Below are 13,552 nucleotides of genomic sequence, written 5' to 3' on the forward strand. Positions count from 1 at the left end.
ATTCAGTTCAATGGACACTTTCTTTCTCCCAAGAATTCCTCTTTGACCCATGGACTATTTAAAAGGACACCCATTAGTTTCAAAGAAGTATCTTCCCATTTTTGGTTCCTATTTTGACTCCGTTATGAGCAGGAAGCATTCTGTATGATTTTAATTCTGTTAAACTTGTTGGTTTTGTTTTCTGACCAGGGTATGGTGTCTCCTGATGTGTTGACTAGATCCTGTTGGCTGATGGTGCCACTGAGTCCTTCCACGTGGTTGGTGGTTTTCTGAGTAACTGTCCATCAAGTGCAGAGAGAGGGGTCGTGGCATCTCTGCATAGAGTTGTGGGCTTGCCGTCTCCCCTCTTGGCTCTATCATGGTTTGTTTTATAACTTATGCAACCCTGTGGCTGGGCACATACACATTCGTGACGGTTCTTCTTGGTGGCCTGACCTTTCACCATAATGCACCGTTCCTCTCTGCCGCTGTGCTTCTCTTTGCTCTGAAGTCTCCATTAGCTGATAGGAATATGGATGTTGATAGCTCCTCTCCTTGGATTAATGTTTGCAGGATGCATCTTTACTATATAGCTTGTCATAATTTATAATTGTGTCATAATTTTCAATCCCCTGGGCCAACTGTTGTCTTTCAAGTGATGACTTTTCACTTAATACAATTATTAATTGCTATGGCTTAAACCTACCCTTTCATTTTTCTTTTCTATCTATTTATTTATTGTTTTCTTTTCTTTGTGTCTTTTCTTCCTGGCTTTCTCTGGGTTAGTTGAACACATCTTTTGAGTTTCATTTAGATTTATCTTAGTGTCTTTAAATGTAACACTTTCTCTCTTTCTAGTTGTTATTACTGTTGTTTTAGTCACAGACTACTGATGTGAGTATTTTCCAGTTTGAATAAAGTTTGGAGACTACCTTGTTTTACATCCCGTTTATAACCTTGTTTAAAATACAATTGTCTTATGTATTTTCTTTATGTATTTTTAGAGTCATGCCAGAAAGTGTTATAATTCTTGTTTTAATCATCAAGAGTAACTTGGAAAACTCCGTAGGAGAAGGACATGCATTGTCTAGATACATATTTTTACTCTTTCCATTGTTCTCATTTCCTGCTGCTCCGAGTCTCCTGTCAGACATGCCTTTCTGTCTAGAGAACTTCACTTAGCCCTCTGTTGGGTCAGTTCTGCAAGCAGCGCTATTTTCTTTATCTGAGAAAGTCTTGAATTCCCTTCATTCTTGAGGGGTGTTTTATCAGCATAGGATTCTGGATTGATAGTTCTTTTCTATTACATCTTAAAAAACATTGTGGACTCTAATTTCTGGAGAGAACTTCACTCTCATTCAAGTTGTTTTTCCCCTAGAGAAAGAATGTTCTTTTCTCCTCCTATTTTCCAGATTTTTTCTTTGCCCTCACATGTTAGTAATGTGACTAGGATGTTTCTTGGAAAGGATGTTTTAGGGTTTATCCTGTTTGGGATTTTCTCAGCTTCTTGAATCTGTAGGATTATGTCCTTTGCCAAATTTGAAGATTTTTGAGTTATTATTTCATTGAATAGTTTTCCATACACTTTCTTCCTCCTTTCTTTCAGGGACTTTTCTTTTTTAAATCCACCTACCGGCCCTGTGACTTTGTTCTCTAGCTACCTGCCTTCTCCTTCCTGCCTCTGTGCTTGTGTTAGACATACTGTTTATTGCTTTTATTTGTGCTAACAGGAAGAAAGGGAAAAACTTGTCTATTACATCTTCCTGGGAGCAAAAGTCCAATGGAAGGCTGCTAGACTTTTAGTTTTTATTTTAAATGTTTTATAAGCATCTTACTTACAGAATGTTTTTAGAACTCAGTACATTTTTTTAGTTTGCATAAAATTGCAACTCTCTTTTTCACCCTTATATTTCTTCTGTGTATATCATGCTATATGATGCATAGTGTTATATTACATAATGTATTATAATGTATTACATAAATATAACATATTATATACATTACATAAAATTATACATCAATTATGTTACACAAGACATCACTGTATTAATTTATCTAATCTATATGTATTGTATATACTACATATGTTATTACATATATTTATGTTATTCAGTTCAGTTCAGTTCAGTCTCTCAGTCGTGTCCGACTCTTTGCAACCCCATGAATCGCAGCACGCCAGGCCTCCCTGTCCATCAGCAACTCCTGGAGTTCACTCAGACTCACATCCATTGAGTCAGTGATGCCATCCAGCCATCTCATCCTCTGTCGTCCCCTTCTCCTCCTGTCCCCAGTCCCTCCCAGCATCAGAGTCTTTTCCAATGAGTCAGCTCTTCACATGAGGTGGCCAAAGTACTGCAGTTTCAGCTTCAGCATCATTCCTTCCAAAGAAATCCCAGGGATGATCTTCAGAATGGACTGGTTGGATCTCCTTGCAGTCCAAGGGACTCTCAAGAGTCTTCTCCAACACCACAGTTCAAAAGCATCAATTCTTCGGTGCTCAGCTTTCTTCACAGTCCAACTCTCACATCCATTCATGACCACTGGAAAAACCATAGCCTTGACTAGATGGACCTTTGTTGGCAAAGTAATGTCTCTGCTTTTGAATATGCTTTCTAGGTTGTTCATAACTTTTCTTCCAAGGAGTAAGCTTTTTTTAGTTTCACGGCTACAGTCACCATCTGCAGTGATTTTGGAGCCCCCCCCCCAAATAAAGTCTGACACTTTTCCACTGTTTCCCCATCTATTTCCCATGAAGTGATGGGACCAGATGCCATGATCTTAGTTTTCTGAATGTTGAGCTTTAAGCCAACTTTTTCACTCTCCACTTTCACTTTTATCAAGAGGCTTTTTAGTTCTTCACTTTCTGCCATAAGAGTGGTGTCATCTGCATAACTGAGGTTATTGATACTTCTCCCGGCAATTTTGATTCCAGCTTGTGCTTCTTCCAGCCCAACGTTTCTCATGATGTACTCTGCATAGAAGTTAAATAAGCAGGGTGACAATATACAGCCTTGACATACTCCTTTTCCTATTTGGAACCAGTCTGTTGTTCCATGTCCAGTTCTAAATGTTGCTTCCTGACCTGCATATAGGTTTCTCAAGAGGCAGGTCAGGTGGTCTGGTATTCGCATCTCTCTCAGAATTTTCCACAGTTTATTGTGATCCACACAGTCAAAGGCTTTTGCATAGTCAATAAAGCAGAAATAGATGTTTTTCTGGAACTCTCTTGCTTTTTCAATGATCCAGCAGATGTTGGCAATTTGATCTCTGGTTCCTCTGCCTTTTCTAAAACCAGCTTGAACATCAGGGAGTTCATGGTTCATGTACTGCTGAAGCCTGGCTTGGAGAATTTTGAGCATTACTTTACTAGCATGTGAGATGAGTGCAATTGTGTGGTAGTTTGAGCATTCTTTGGCATTGCCTTTCTTTGGGATTGGAATGAAAACTGACCTTTTCCAGTCCTGTGGCCACTGGTGAGTTTTCCAAATTTGCTGGCATATTGAATGCAGCACTTTGACAGCATCATCTTTCAGGATTTGAAATAGCTCAACTGGAATTCCATCACCTCCACTAGCTTTGTTCATAGTGATGCTTCCTAAGGCCCACTTGACTTCACGTTCCAGGATGTCTGGCTCTAGATGAGTGATCACACCATCGTGATTATCTGGGTCGTGAAGATTTACGTTATTATGTATTATATAACAGCAAACTGGGTCACCAACAAGCCAGCTTTGCGTCTTCCTTTGCCTGAGGCTGGGAGCTGGATGTCACGGAGTGTGAGAGGCTGTTTCTTTGCCAGGATGACTGTAACAAGTGTCACAGACATGCATCTTCTCATGGTCCTGGAGTTGGGAGTTGGAGATAAAGGGTTGGAGGGCAGATTTCTCCTGTGACCATCTCCTTTGTTGTCACACCATCTCCGTCTATGTGTCTGGGTCTGAATCTCTTCTTCTTATGAAGACACCATTCATACGGGACCTTCTTGTACCTCAACCACCTCTTTAAAGGCCTCTCTCCAAGTGTATCTCTCACTGAGGTCCTGGGGTCAGGACTTCAGCCCCAGGTGTGCAGGGGACTCGATTCAGCCCCTGATGGAAAGTGGGGGCACAGACAGCACGGGGAAGCCCATAGCCTGGGCTGCAGACAGGCTCCTGGAGAAAGTGGCTGTCAGGCTGGGTCAGGGGCTCGAGGAAACATGGGCCAGCATCATGAAGGGATGGCTTCTAGGCTGGAAGGGGTTTCTGCTTTCATGTGGTTCCACCTCCTGCTCAGAACAAACCAGGATGCTTTGCCTGCCAAGAAGGGAGCTGAGCCCCAGTGTGTGTCTCCTGAAGGCCTTGGGCTTCCAGTGTCCACGCTGGTGCAACATTGCTCACGAGCCTGCTTCATAAAAGAATGTGGCTTCTTTTCACAGATTTTTAAGGAAACCAATTCTTATATTTTAATGAAAGGGAAAGCAAATGATATGGTACCTTTCAATAGACCTTTTGGTAAGAATGCACACATCCACATCCAGGAGATATATTCCTGCTTGGTTTTTTTATTGTTGTTTTTTTTTTTTTTACACTTCCTATAACATACACACATGGATTTACCAGCTGAATTTTCTGTGACCTCAGAAACCTGTGTAAATCAAGACTCTAGGCATAGACTGCTTTCTTCCCCTCCCACCTCAAACAAATACCCAATTTCTGTTGGATTCCAGCAGCCCCGTTGACTCTCCTAGGAGCAGCAGTTGGTAGGAAAAAGCAGAGGCATGAAAGCCTTCTCCCAGACACGTTTAGCAAATGCTTTCTTATTTTCATGTTTCACGATGATTTACTGAAGCATTCCAAGTGCCTCCCGGCGACCCGTCCCGCGCCCCAGCGCTGGAGATAAATGTCCTTGCCGACTCCCCAGCATTTGCCGATCTGGTCCTGGCCCGTTTTTTTTGCTGCACCCCCAAGGAAATAAGAGTGCTGTGTATTCTAGGGAAAAAAAACACTCCTTTCAGAGCCTCCCCCTTCGCGGCCTGTGCAGTGGGGATGCTGCCGGTGGCCGGGAACAGAGTGGCCTTCTGTGGGCCACTGGCCGCAGACTGGCTGTCTGCAAGGGGAGTTCCTGCTGCCACGGCCTGCTGCCAGGCCCCTCCTGCTCGGCTGGGAGCTGAGCTGCAGGCTTGGGAGCCTGGAGCGGGACGAGCCCAGAGCAGGGAAGACAGGCTCTGTCGCTCTTCCCTGAGTGGACTCACGGCCTGGCCTCTGGACCTCTGCGTCCCCGATGGCTCTCTGGGCAGCGGGCGCAGAGCAGCTGGCCTGGCTGCTGGCTGTTCTCCTGAACCAGAGGCCTGTGGAAGCAGAACCCAAAGCGAGGGCGGTGGGTGGGAGGACTGTCCACATTCCTCTTCCTCCCCAGGGTGCCTGGAGGCCTGTGTGTCCTGGTTCACCCAGGGTCTGCACAGGGCTCCCGGGACCTTGGCCTGGTTCCGATCATTGGGTTGAATTCTGATAGCTTGTTATTATGATGCTTCTCTGCTTCATTCAGAAAACTGTGAATTCATTCTGAAATGGAGAAAATATTGTCTTTACGTCTCAAAAATGCCATGATTCTTGTTTGCAAAACAACTAAACCAAACAATCAAAAAGCAAAAGCAACCCCCCTTCCCCTCCGCAGTGACCGGACAGAGACGGAGGCATTTCCTCTTTCAGGAGGATGAATTAGACGCACTTTTCCTGTTCCTCCATGAAGCACAACTGAAATCAGTGGGCGTCAAAAGTCTAATACATAAAGTGAGAGTCTGACAGTGGAGGCAGGCAGGTAGACAGGAACCGAGAGGCCCCTGAGAACAACACAGAGCAGGGCAGGGGTTCCTGGTTTCTCTCTGTCTCATGCCCCAGACCTGGGCCGGAATAATCCAGAAGCTAAAACGTGGTTGAGGACCAGGGAAGGGAGCCTCGCAGGACAGAGAGCTTTTAGACGATAAACTGATCCTGCCCAAACCCATCCACACCAGCAAATGGCCCAGAGGGAGCCCAGCTGGAGGGGCCAATGCTGAGTCATCCGAGTCCCAGAAGGCTGGGGAGCAGGCAGGATGAGCGGAAAGAGAGAAAATGTGAGAATGCAGTGTGTTTTCCTTCTCTTGTTGAGTTCTCCAAATGGTGTCTGACAGTCTAAGCAAAACTTATGAAGCTTCTGGATACAGCGTTATACGTGATAAGAAATATTTAAGCCAATAATTTTTTGGGGTGATGGAAGAAAAGGGGGTACAAAGTGATGTAGGTTTTCTACACGTGACATCAGTCCTGGTGATGGCAGGGATCTCTATGCACCCACCCCTGGAGGGGTATACCAAGGAGTATATTTCCACTGGAATTCTAAAATCAAGTTTAAAGGACCTATGAAAAAGTGAAAGTGTTAGTCACTCAGTCGTGTCCACCTTTTTGTCATCCCACCTGGCTCCTCTGTCCATGGGGTTTCCCGGGCAAGAATACTGGAATGAGTTGCCATTTCCTTCTCCAGGGGATCTTCCTGACCCAGGGATTGAACCCAGGCCTCCTGCATTTCAGGCAGATTCTTTACTTTCTGAGCCATGTGAATTGACACTTATTTCAAAACAAATATTTGCATGTAGCTAAAATATGGTACTCTGACTGTTGCCAGGCTTTCGATTCCTGCTTTTGGAGGACTCTCAGACTCATCTGTAGGGACCGTGGCAGAAGGAACACTATGTTTTCTGAGTCACTAGGGAGCTCTCACCTGCAAGTGAACCCTTGATTCGACCATCATACAGTGAGAATTTCAGAGGTCAGTTCCTCCGATACTGCAGGTGTATCAGCATCAGGCTGCCTCCTTCTCTCTGATCTTTCTCAGCATCCATGTGACAACATTCATGCTGAGTTGGCAGGTCCAGAGGGAGTCGAGGGGGTGATGTGTCTTTCTCTTAGGAGACAAATTTCTGTTTCTAGGAGCTACCCTGATCTGCACTCAGTGGCCAGTGTGGGTGCTGAGCTGTTTCTGGTCTAAGTGGTGGCCATGTGAAGGACGGTGGAGCCTGAAGTGTCACCTGAGACGAGGAGGACCAGGAGGGGCTTGATGTCAAAAGGACTGTTCTCAGTCGAGGTCATGCCTTACGTTTGGTCCTGTAGCAGCTTCTTGGGTGAGCAGGTTGACAGCTCAGTTTAGGCAAGAGAGTGAGTGTCACAGTTGTTAATTAACAGCCTCATGGGGCCAATGAGTGCAGGCCTGGGGTCTGAAGAGCATTTAAAAAGAGAACTGACTTCACTTTCAGAAGCCCCACTCTAGACAGGGGTTATTTTGTGGATCTGCACTGTCCAGGTAGGTTTTTTTTGTTACATTATTTAATTTGTTGCTTAATTATCATTTGACAGAAGGGACGGCTTTCGGCCAGTGGGACAACTTGCTCCCTATATTGGAATGGCCTTCAGATGCCTGGCCAGGTCCTGGGACACTCAGCTGTTCCAAACATAGGCTTGTCCTCTGGTCCGCTAGTAGCCAGGCAGCGTGGGCATGGGTGTAGGACCTGGCCGGGTCTCCCAACCCTGCAGGATCTCTGTTTCCCTCATGGTCTTCGAGGTTTGTGGATGGCGCACTGTCTGTCCATGGATCCCCACACAGAAGCTCCTTCATGACAAATAGCTACTTGTTTATAAATGTGGTCACAGATTTCTCCAAGAAGAATGCCAAGCTGTAGGATGCCTTTCTGGCAGAGAGAAAACTAGAAAGCGTGGGAAACGTGGAGAAGACTATTTCCTGACTCTGCATTCTAGGCAGAATACTGCACTTTATCCCACCTGTATTCTGAGCATTGCCCATCTTAGTGATCCCCGAGGAAGTGCTGGTTGGTTGACTTGTCCCTGGTATGCAGTAGGCACTCAATTAATGTGTGCTTGGGGGTGGGCCTGGCATTTCTCTTGTAGCATCTAGTTATTATAGGGGCTCAGAAGTGCAGACTCTGCAGACTAACCCTCATTTAAAAGCAGCAAAACCCAGAGTTAACCCAGTTTTCTCTTCTTATGCTCTTCAAAGCAGTTCTGGTTTGGCTTTCAGCATCTGTTCTGGGGAAGGGTTTGGATGAAGTTGTATTTTATCTGTCATTCCTCCCTGTCTTAGGTCTGCAGGGAGGGCCTCCAGTCCCTGTGGGTCTCTGCCTGCTGAGACTAAATAGTGCTCATTGTAGATTTAAAATATGCATCAGAGTCTCAAAAACAAGAGGAGCAGGAGAGATGCTTCTAAATTCTCATCAATGTCTAAATACATTAAAAAAATAAATACAATGAGTGTACGTGTGTGTGTGCATCTGTGTGCCTGCATTACGTGCATGCATTTATGTGTGGGTGTATGCATGAACATGCGTTCATGTGTGTGTTTGTGTGTATGTGTGTGTGTGTGCGTGCCTGAGTAGAAGGGACAGCCCGGAGACCTTGTCAGTGGCTGCAGTCATCATTCCCTGTATCTTGGTTAAAATATCACAGCACAACCCATAGGGCATACACTCACATCGACTTCAGAGCAGTTGCTTTCTGAAAGTTTCATACAAGGAAAAGTTGTTTAAGGCTCAGCCAGGTTGCTCAACATATTATGTATTTATTCAATTTTATTTATTTGCTTTTAATTTCATAGCTCCTGGGACCTCAGGCTTTGGGCTTATTCCTAAGAAGGCCCAGTGTGTTTCTCTGAGGTTTAGTTCAGGGTGGGAGAAAGTTCTCAATAAATGGGGGATTCTGTGAAGTGTGTAGGTTGTTGATGGGCGTTGAATAGTATTTGCACCCTTCTGGGAAGATTCTTACTTCAAAACTTGTTTCTCATTTTGAAGCCACAGGTCAGGCACTGTGACAGAGGAGTCCCTCCCTCATCTCTCTCCATCATGTGTGCTGGCCTTTGGCTTGGTCACTTTCGTTATTTAAATGAGAACCAGTTATTTATCATTATTTTTATTTAAATTAGTTATTTAGATGAGAACCAGCAGTGTTATCAGAAAGGGACTTGTCAGGGGGTAATTCTTGAGGCAAACCAAGGAAAGAAATAAGCACGTCAGAATCAAGGCCTAAAACGAATTTTACACAAACGTTTCTACTCAAAGGACAGAAAAATATGTATATATGTTTTCAAAGACATATGGATTTTTTTTAAGATTTAAAAATAATTGTTAATAACTCTAGAAAATGGCAGTGTATCCATAGCCGCGTGCTATGGTGTAGCCTGCGCGGCGGCCTTCTGGACTGTGCACACCTGACCTGCCCGATCTTGACTCTCTCAGGTCGCTACCCGCTGTGTAGAATCCTGACTCCCTGATTTTGTTCTAATAGTCGACAGTTCTACCCTTGGGGCGTGCATTGAAAAGGCCTACATTGACCCAGAGAGTAGTCTGGACTTCAGACTCCCCCTCAGACTGGGTTCTGGCCTCGGCCTTGTCCGCCCAGTGCGCAAGGCTCCGCACGGCCAGCGGTTCCCGCTGTATGTGTTCGGCCCACTCCTCTGCAGAGACGCTGGGGCTGTGACGGATCTTCTGTCTCGGGAAGGCGGGGCCGCGGCGGAAGCTTCCTCCGCTGCGGGGCTGGGGAGGTGCAGTGACCAGCACAGGGCCCGGGGCCCAGCACGTGACTGACACACTTAGCCCATCACACCCAGAGGCTGTCTGCTCACCTGGCAAAGAAATGCCCTCAGGAGGTGCCATTCCATTCCAGAGATAATGCAATTCAAGTTCTAAACGTTTTCAGACTCATCAGTGTCAGGATTCTCTTTATTGCCAAACAAAAACAATGTGGAAAGTATGAAACTGAAAGGCCACCGCTAATAAAAATGACAATTTGTACGTCATTATTCAATAATTCTGCCATCACTTTAGCAGTCAGTGTTTAAAAGTATCTTTCTACATACAGAGAGGCCAAGTTTAGTAGGGGTTTTAATAGGCCCCATAACTAAGTTTTTTCCTGATGTGCCTTCTTCAGCTGTAACCTTTTAATCAGCTTATAGATGATGTTTCAAAAAGTTTCATAAATTCTTAAAATTGTTTCTTCTCTTCTATATCTGTCAGAAGGTTAGGAAAAATAATGCATATTCAGGATTGTATGTGAATTTGTATAAAAATGCCAGGAAGGAGACGTGTGTGTGTGCGCCCTTTTGAATTGTAAAGATGTTGCATGGCCCTGAACCTCAGACTTACTCCAGGTGTTATGACTTTGGGGTTATTCGCAACTCTGACTGTGTGTGTCAGCTGTCTGATCCATCATCCTGCTTATTGCAGTACCCTGGTAGAAGCTTTAGTGAGCTCTTTATAACCTGATTCATTTCTTTCTTTAGGGCTATGCAGCAATTTGAACAATCCTACAAACTCATTTTGATGAGGTTTGAATTCTGTATACATTTTCAATAATATTAAGCCATGAATTCTTTGCATATAAAAAAGTGTTTTGAAAACTGTACACTTTCTGGTATTTTCTATTTCAGGTACCCCCCAGGCAGATACCCTGGAACTATTTTTGCAAACTTGTACAAACTGCCTTGAGGACAAGGCATTTTTCCTCCCACTTTTGGGAATGTTTTGCCATCATTTATTGCCATTGACTTGGCTGGAAAGTCAGCATCCATCCTGTCATTTCACATATTGTCACTGTGTCCACAGCAGTGAACATTTTAATTTAGTTAATTTAATACAGCTAATTTCATATTAAGCCAATCAGTAGCCTCATGTCCATTTGTACAGTGATTTATTACTAATTTTGCACCCCATATTTTCAACACATTTCCTTTTTTTCTTGCTTGTAAATGAGTATTTATGTATGTTTGTATTATTTATTATTGGCATATAGTTCATATACAATGTTGTGTTAGTTTCTGCTGTACAGCAAAGTGAATCGGTTACACATATACATAGTTCACTCTTTTAGATTCTTTCCCCATATAAATTATTACAGAATATTGAATAGTGTTCTCTGTGCTATAGAGTAGGCCCTTATTAGTCATCTATTTTGTATACAGTAGTGTGTTTATGTCAATCTCAGTCTCCCAACTTATCCCTTCCCCCCTTTGGTTAACCCTAAGTTTGTTTTCTACACCTACGACTAGATTTCTGTTTTGTAAATCAGGTCATTTGTAACTTTTTTTATATCACATATGAGTGATGTCATATGATATTTGACTTTCTCTGTCTGACTTACTTCCCTTAGTATGATCATCTCTAGGTCCATCCATGTTGCTGCAAATGAAATTATTTCCTTTTTACGGTTGAGTAGTATTCTGTTGTATGTATGCACCACGTCGTCTTTATCCATTCTTCTGTCAGTGGAGATTTACGTTGTTTCCATGTCTTGGCTATTGTAAATAGCGCTGCACTGAGCAATGGGGCGCCTGTATATTCCTGAATAATGGTTTTCTCCAGATATATGCCCAGAAGTGGGATTGCTGGATCATATGGTAGTTCTATTTTTAATTTTTTACAATATATTTCATATACAATATTGGGAAGATGTAAAGCTGACAATAAGCATTAAAAGTGCCTTTCAGTTGATCTTGATTTACTTTAGACGGTTGTGTGCCAGTAGGTCTTTACACAGACCGCTGGGAGGTAAGAATGTGCCTGGAGAAAGTTTTACTCTGAGAGCAGCAGGGTGAGGACATGGACTCTCCATGCCTGGTGGGCAGGCGCTCGGTGGGGCTGAGCTGGGCAGGGACCAAGGGCTAACAGGGTCCCCGGGTAACCTACTAGGTTCCCCAGGGTAACCCACCAGGTTCCCCAGGGTAACCCATCAGTATCTCAGGGCAGTGCACCAAGGAAATGCACAGTTTAAGTGCTGTAACTTGAGTATATCATTTGTTTCAACATGTCAACTAAGAAAGGCAACTGGTTCTGTTGGAATCAGGAAAGGCTGGGGAATGAGATCCAGGTTCAAATTCTGCTTCTACCACTTCTAAACACAATGAGACATTTACATTATTAAAATTTAGTTTTAGTTGATGGATTGCATTTACCAGCCCATCCCAAATTTACAGGGGTTGGAGTATCAGATAAAGGCTGGTTGTAAAAAAAACACATAAAGTTGGAGTAGTTTATTATTAGTAGACAGAATTTTCTATTTTATTAATAACAAAGTCTCTGAATATAACTGCTTCTTGTAGATACTTTGTCTTAAGACGAGCATTTAAGTTGTTTACATTTTGTGGGTTATTTTCTTTCCATCTTAGACTTGAGTTTATCATAGAAACAGAGCTAGAGTGGCGGTTGCCAGGGACCAGGGGAACAGGGAGAGGCTGGTAGAGGGTATAAATTTCCAGCTTACAGGCAGGATAATTTCTGAAGATTGAATATAAAATGTGGTGACAACTGTTGATCACTGTTTGTATCACCGAAATTTGCTAAGAGAGAAGAGCTTAAATGTCCTGACACATGACGATAAATGTGAGGAGACGGATGTTGGTTAACTATGTGTGGGAAATCCTTTCACGGTGCACACGTGTATCAGATCACCACAGTGTACACTTTCCATATTTTATAGTTGTGTCAATTGTACCTCAATGAAACTGAAATTAAAAAAAAAATGACTCATTTAAAGATCAGAAGAGAAATGAGCAGTACTGAGACTCCTTCAAAGAACTGATGTAAAAATAATCTTCTCTGTTGTATTTGCTCTTTCTTTCAAAAGTTCTGTCCTCTGGACCGAGCCGAGGAAACAGGCATCAGGGACCAGACCAGTGCTGGGAAAGCGGGACGCAGCTGGCTCCCAGGATTCATGGGAATGTTGGATCTTTCACCTCTGCCGTCTTCTCTCCCTCCTTCTTCAAGCACTGAGGTAAATTAAATCCTGTGTCCTTGCTTCTCCAGTTCAACAGGCTCCCACAATTCGTTACCTTCTGAACTTCTGCTGTTGACCTTTGTGTCCTGGACTCAGGAACAGGAGTGTAGGGAACCGCAGAAAGACATTACTTTGCATCTTTCATTTAAAGAAACCCTCAAACATGATGTACTTTGTTAGTACCTTAAAACTTTAGGGTGAAGTTAATAGAACTGAATTTATGTAATTTAAATTAATAGATCGGTTTTTCAGAAGGTAGTGCATCTAAGTGGCGTGTGCTATAGGGACTCTGAAGGAAATGGACATTTGGCTTTCAGATACTGTGATGGTGTGGACTGGGCCAAAGCAGGGCCCTGTGGCTGTGTTTAATGTCTGGGTCCTCAGATATACGTCTTCTACTCCACAGCAGCAAAAATACTGGAAAATTCACATTTAGTTTTGGGGGACTACGGAATGGAAACTGTGTCTAGCTGTTCCTCTTGTTCAACCACAAAGGGTGTGGATTGTTGTTTCATTACGGTCTGTTTGCTGGGTCAGAACCCTGTCTCTGCAAGGGAGACAGAAAGTAAGGGTTGTGGCGTGCAGCCACCAAGTTGATGTGTTTGTTTTGTGTAATACAATCAGTTCAGTGAGAATTTTGAGCCATTTTGTCAAATGTGGCCACTGTTTACTTCTGCTCCAAATCTTCACTTCAGGGCTATTTCCCCTCCAGCTGGGGAGAGGGTCTCTGCTGTGCAACCCTGGGCTCTCCATAAACTGTCCCAGTTTCTGTGCATCCATGCACC

The 13,552-nt window shown here is 43.7% G+C and overlaps 1 long non-coding RNA gene across 1 annotated transcript in view; it reads left to right on the forward strand.

Moving 5' to 3' along the window:
• The window catches only part of LOC138446194 (uncharacterized), a 73,379-nt gene that overhangs the window by 14,597 nt on the left and 45,230 nt on the right, over positions 1 to 13,552 (forward strand). Inside the window, exon 3 of the long non-coding RNA XR_011259226.1 lies at positions 12,618 to 12,764. This is a non-coding gene — a long non-coding RNA (uncharacterized lncRNA). The remainder of the gene's footprint in view (positions 1 to 12,617; positions 12,765 to 13,552) is intronic.

This window comes from Ovis canadensis, chromosome 9, assembly GCF_042477335.2.
Source record: "Ovis canadensis isolate MfBH-ARS-UI-01 breed Bighorn chromosome 9, ARS-UI_OviCan_v2, whole genome shotgun sequence".
Taxonomy (NCBI): Eukaryota; Metazoa; Chordata; class Mammalia; order Artiodactyla; family Bovidae; genus Ovis; species Ovis canadensis.